Genomic DNA, 6579 nt, shown 5'->3' on the forward strand with positions numbered 1-6579 from the left:
TGGCGCACTCTGAGTGGACGACACCTTGGCACCCTTACGAGGCAATGTAGGGGAGGCTAGATTTCTCCTCTTCCTGGATTCCCCTGGGTTAACCAATGATGTTCCCTCTTGTGGGTCGTCAGATTCTTGCTCAACGCCAGCCAAAAGAGCAAAGGAATTTTCGGACAGGACAGATGGCGAAGCATTCTTTAGCATTTCTGCATAAGAGTGCCTCGAGCGATCCTTAAGGGAGCGCTTAATTTTATCCCCGCGCTGCTTGTACGCCGGGCATGACTTAAGAGCATGCGGAGGGCCCCCGCAGTAAATACACTTCTCAGTTTCTCCACCGCAAGCGTCAGCCTCATGCTCTCCCTCGCATTTGCCGCACCGTTTTTTATTGCCACAATAAGTGGCTGTGTGGCCCAGTTGCTTGCAATTGCTGCAGTTCATTACCCGCGGTACAAACAGGCGAACGGGTAAGCGAACCCTATCCAGGAGGACATAGTTGGGAAGAGCAGACCCGGAGAAAGTCACTCGAATCGAGTCTGACGGAGAATAAGTTGTCTTATCATTTTCTGTTTTTGCGGAATACAATTGCTTGCATTCCAGAATCTTCACCTTTTGAAGTGAAGGGTCCTTAAAGCAGCCAACCCCGTACTTCAACAGGTCTTCGCACTTTAGACCCGGTTCGGCGACTATTCCATCGATTTCCACTGCCCTACAAGGCACATACACTCTGAATTGTTTCGTAAAACGCTCGCTGCGAGCAATCTGGTTTGCCTGATCGAGGTCATTTACTATAACGCGTATCTTATTAGCTCGAACACGTGTTATCTGAGCCACGGCCGGGTAGTTAGCAGTCAGCTCCCGTGATATTTCTAGAATATTGGGCGATTTCGGGTTGGGCCGGAAATACACCACCCAGGGTCCATTTGAACTGGCTGGGTATGTTTTAATACGGGGAGGACTGGGGGAATCAGGGGAGGGAGTAATATCGGGTTTATCCGGTAAATCCATGGGAATATCATTCCCATCCAATGTTCCTTCGCCCTCGGCCATTTAGGCACGAGGATAGCACGTGGTGTAAACGAGGGATGAAACTTGTATTCAGGGGAAAGGGAAAAGTAGACCGATCGGGGAAAGGGAAACGAAAGAAAGAAAAATAATACTTAGCTTATATAGCGGCGTGTCCGGAAATTCTGGTATTCACTTCACCAGCCTGGGCACCGGCGAACAAAGACTGCCTCAAACAATAGTTGACCTTCACTGACAATATATATTCTTGTTCACTTTATGCACAGCACCAGAAAACGAACTGCTTCGATCGAGAGCTCGGAGAGTTATGTCCTAAAGGAGTTGGATTGATTTGCAGTCTTCTACAATGTTGTATAACAAAAATATAATTCTTTGTTTCAACTTCGAACACGTTGGTCCGATAGCTAAACTTGTCCGATTTGACTCAAATTTAGAGTAGAAACTTCCAATGGAACTTGGAATCAACTCAGGAACGGGTCGATTAAGGTTGCACAGAGATTGGGCAAAAATCGAAAACGAAAAAAGCAGTTTTTTCCACACCGTTTGTTAGATCTTCATAAAAATTAATCAGCTTATGTAGAATGTTGTTACAGTACTGCACACGCTGTGGAAAAAAACTGCTTTTTTCGTTTTAGCTTTTCACCCCTTCTCTGTTCAACCTTAAGTTCTCAAAAGATCGCTTTTTTCTGGTCAGTCTGGTGTGCATGCTTTTGTATTGTTATATTCTTAAATTCACATTGCGACTTTTCAGTTATGTCGTGCGCTAAATTACGCGCACGTTTAATTTGCATCAGTGTGAGTGTGAGAACATTTTGTCAGCTTATTTTTGCTTCGTTCACTCTCAAATGTTTTATGTCTAGAAACAACTCTACAAAATGCTAGATTATCTCGAGATAGACGATATACGCTTTGCTCTTCGATATCGACCATGGCGAAACACGTTCCAACCAACGAATATTGATAGTTGGTACACCTCGACACTTTCAGTTCGAGCCTCTTTCTACTCGGATTTTCTGTCGGTATGAGTAGTTTTCTGTTCCCTTTATTAAATAATATAGAAAAGGTTTTTTTTCTTGTTGATCATTTTATGCTGAGATATTACAATAAATTGTATAACTTGAATTGAGTTTTCGCGCAAGCTAATCAAAACTGATCATCCATCATGAATGGCTCCAACATATGCTCCTCTTTCGGCTGCGTTAATCCACCGGTTAGCGAGATTTCCACTGCAAGCGCTGGCGTTGGATATAACTGCTGATGATGTACACCCAGAAGAAGTTGACTTTCCCATTGCCGACGGAAGGGCAGCAGTGATACTTGAAATAGTCGTGGTCGGTTGAGCGGAGGACTGTCAGGAACTGGCTCCTACTTTTTTGTTCGGTTTGATGGCAATGACATACCGCTGAGCAACATATAATGGTGGCGAGTAATCGTCCGCGTACGTAGGATCCTCAAAAAGTACTTCATATTCTTCATTGGCTGTCTGCGGAAGTTGATTAATAACTGCTTTATAAAAGCAGGTAGTTTGTGGATATAGTGCCAATACGGTTGTCCCTTTAGGGAAAACTGCCTGTCCATCTGTTTCCGGATTAGCTCTCATAAGAGGAAGCGGAACAATACGGTGCTTACTCAAAATGTGTCGATCCTTTTGCTCTTCATCAATATCGTCCACTTCGTACTTGTTGACAGACGAGATGTATTGTACTACTTCGGCAAGTATCCAATTTTCTTTATCTTCGAGACCTTTAACATGAGCGGCAACCATGTCACCCGGTTTTGCAACGTAAGTACTATCAGCCGGAACGCTACCACAAAGCGGTTAAATTTTTTCTCCAGGTTCACTGACAAAGAGTGGTAGCGTTTGAGCCGAAATCTGTAGCATTTTCATAAGCGCACCTCTTCGGATTGTTTCTTTATTTCCCGCATTTACGATGTTGGGTTCGTTTCTCTTCCGCTCATTCTCTATTTCAACAATAACCGATTTAAGCGAACGGAGTCGTTCCTACCCAAATGAAATGTTACGTATACTAAAAATTAAGAATTTCGCTTTCGTTCTCATGATTTACCTGTACTTGAAGCATCGCTTGTTCAGCAGTTAGCGGCATATTTATTGGACACCAACTTTTTTCAAAATAACTTCCTTATCAATGCGAACGTCCGTACAAAATGCAACTGTTTTATTATTAAATATTTAATAAGTTAATTCATGGAGAACGCTGAATTAATCGAAAGCTTTACGGAATCAATATGGTTGCTATACAGCAACAGAAAATCAAATAAACAAAGAAGTGTTGCTGAAGAATTCTTTTTTTAACTGTTTCGGGGGGTGACACTTTTTCATCTGAAAGTTACATGAAGTTTCAGGTCGTGTCGTTGGTTCTACCCATTTTTCTCCATTAAGGATAGAATTAAGTATACTACTTTCGCACATGAAAGGCAAAAAAATTATAACTAAATTCGTTATGGAATTTGGCAGTGACAGGACTAAGCTAGCGCCGGATTGACGCTAGCGTCAAAAACTGAAACACATTTTGTGTTCCTGAACAAATACCTAATCAAGCGTGATGTCCTGCAAGAAAAATGTTCTGAAAAAGGTGATGAAAACCTGGGGAATCGAAACTTGGTTCAACTTAGCAAGCTAATGCACTATGTATTGTTTCTAGTTAAAGAGAACTTTTTTGATGAAAACCAATTTTTCTCCACAAAATTTTTATGGTCTTAAATTGAATACTTATACCTAAATTTGTTATAGGTTTTTTGTTTATACTTCTTATCATCACCTGATATATTTGCTCAGGAATATGGTGCTAGCTTAGTCCGGCTCTAAGTTAGTGTCGGATTCTGAATAAACGAGTTCGAAAAACAATTTCTAATTAAGAATTTTGTTGTTTACGTTTCAAAGGAACGACCGTAATACTTAGTTTCAAAAGGGGAAAAACTAATATTGAAATCTCGACAAATGTTTACGATCCTACATCAATATTCATCCCCGAATTTGAAAATTATATTCAACGAGACCCCTGAATTTGAAAACAATATTCACAATTTCCCACAGCAAACGGCGAATCATCATTAGCTATCACTAGCGGAACTTTTGGTCCTTCCTCTCGCAAACGAAGTAAACAAACCATCCCGACCAACGGCACCGATGGAAATGGCCGCCTGCAATCACAATAACAAAGGTCGTGACATCCTTGATGGGGAATTTTCCGTCGCTTAGTGCGCGCGGCAACGCTGTAGGTATGTAGGTAGATAGCCAGACTGCAAACTCGGGCCCCATTGATTGGATTTCGGGGTCGAATGTGGGAGAATCCAGATTTGCGCGTGAAATATTGAATACAAATGGTATGAAATTTTTATTATTCTCTCCGCGTTCGCCCGAGGCGTGCTGGTCAATAATGGTCATCCGGAGTAATCGAACTAGTGGCTTGTGCTGGTTGCTCGAGGAATATAAACAACCGCTAGGATCACGATTTGTTTTCCAATTTTATTCGTTCGTTTTTTTGTTTTTAACGCAAAAGTACAATTTTCAGTTTTTCACGCTGCTGGATTTTTTTTCCAATCGTTTATTGACAATGTCGTGCTTCCTGACATGTACATGGTCTTTATCTGCACTAGCATTTTTATTGGATTGTTAATTCGTTTTATTTATTTTGTTCCACGAAATCTCTGCTTGATTTTCGATTTTTAAACAATTTTAAATCTTTTTTGATCGTAATTCTGATCATAAAAAATCGTTTTTAACTTTTGGTTTAGTTATACTGATTAATGTACAAATTCGACAATCTTGTTATTCAATAATTTCTATACTCACGTATTGTCGGTAAAAACCCGAACGTTGCTAAAATGTTGATAAATTAAAAGGATGCTTGCTTCAAACAGAGTCATGAAGCGTATACGAACGGTACGCCCCGTCTTTGATCTATAAAAAATACTGAAACCATCTAATTCCTACCTACACAAACCGAGAAATTCCTTTTCCGACATTCGGTCGACTTGTGTGTTATTCCTAAATACGCCTGTTCCATTCCATTCGACCGGATTCTCCTTTCATCGTTCGCATTACAGCAGTCCGCCACGCACGTATCTGTATCCACATTCCACAAGTGGATCCGCCTCGATTTGAGCCCATATTTCTTGAGTAAATCACAATCTGTTTAGTTTTCGCCCCAGCAGTCGCAGAGGTAATGGATCTAATCAGCCGCAACCATTTCCGTTCCGCCGAATACCGTAACGGTTTCCGTTATGTAACTTCATCGGTCCGAGAGGGACATCGGTAAATGTTTACACCACCGGACCGATCCATCTCAAAGGTCAATTTTTCCCGTTCCCTGAATGACACGCTCGGGCACAATCAATCAAAAGCATGGCCCTGTGTAAATGTTTGCATCGCAAATCATCGGTCAGATGGGCGTCCGGTACCGTGGTATCTGCTGCTTTTTCTTTCTTGTTCGGACGTGCGGCATGCTCTTTTTGGTTCGCCGTGCTTTCGATTTCATTGGAGTGATTTCCTAGAATATTCACCACCTCCCGGTGAACGGATTTGCTCATCATTCTTTGAAAGGAATGGTTCAATATAACTCGACCGTTAAGGTAGAAGATATATGTTCCGGTCTGTTATTTACTCTTAAAATTTCCAAACCTTAACAAATTTGATTTCTTTTTTTTTTTTGAAGATGATTTCATAATGGATTTTAATAATTTGGACGGCATAATTCGATTCGATGTCAATCTAATGAAAATATATTTCAGCCTTTCTTTACTTCACAAAATTTTCTCTGAGAGATCCAATAGGGTCTTTTGTTCAGGTTCGCGTAAGGCGAGAAATTACGTAGTCTTCCTCTTTGAGTGCTGGGAAAACAGGCTTACGTTCCTTGCTTCCAGCCATTGAGCTATTCGGCTTACAGGTTCTAGGAAATGAAATGCTGCACTGCTGTTCGCCAGGTGATTACACCATTATTAAAGTGAGTTTGTGGCAATAATTATCACGACATCGAGCATGTTTTAGGTTCATATTTAGTCTCTTTCTATTTCTTTATGCTTTTGATTCGTCTGTACCAACTTTGTCGCTGTAGCGTCGATGGTTTAAATAGAATACAAGACGGCATAATACAGCTCTTCACATAGGCAAACCATTCAACACCGTCTACATTATCCTACCAACTCGGTGTGGTGCCTATCCGCACCAGAACTCTGACCCCTTGTGACCGCAACGAGAGATTAGAGGCATTTCGAACTCGGTAGTTTTTGCACTACTGTCGCAGCTAATGACAGACCGCCAGATGTGTTAAAATGCCCGACTGTGCTTCTAAAGTATGAAATTGAAATTTACCTTTCATGACAAAACCTGAAAGAAACATCAAAATGGGGGAAAACGAAACCGAAATAAGATTGAGTTTCTTTAAAGTATCCAACTCAAATATAACGGAAACTCAAAAGAGTGAATTTAAACTAGAAAAATAACCTGTTTTAATCCACCTAGTGGTGCAATTGTGCCTTTCTCATTTCTTCAAACTATGATTTCATGGCTCGTTATGTTCAATATAATGGTGGAAATGTCTATTA

General features: G+C 41.0%; 1 pseudogene; it reads right to left on the bottom strand.

The window, feature by feature from the left end:
• Positions 1-2093: 2093 nt before the first annotated feature.
• LOC131681903 (SAGA-associated factor 29-like) lies at positions 2094-3332 on the bottom strand (annotated as a pseudogene).
• Positions 3333-6579: the final 3247 nt, after the last annotated feature.

The sequence above is a fragment of the Topomyia yanbarensis genome, chromosome 2 (genome assembly GCF_030247195.1).
Source record: "Topomyia yanbarensis strain Yona2022 chromosome 2, ASM3024719v1, whole genome shotgun sequence".
Taxonomy (NCBI): Eukaryota; Metazoa; Arthropoda; class Insecta; order Diptera; family Culicidae; genus Topomyia; species Topomyia yanbarensis.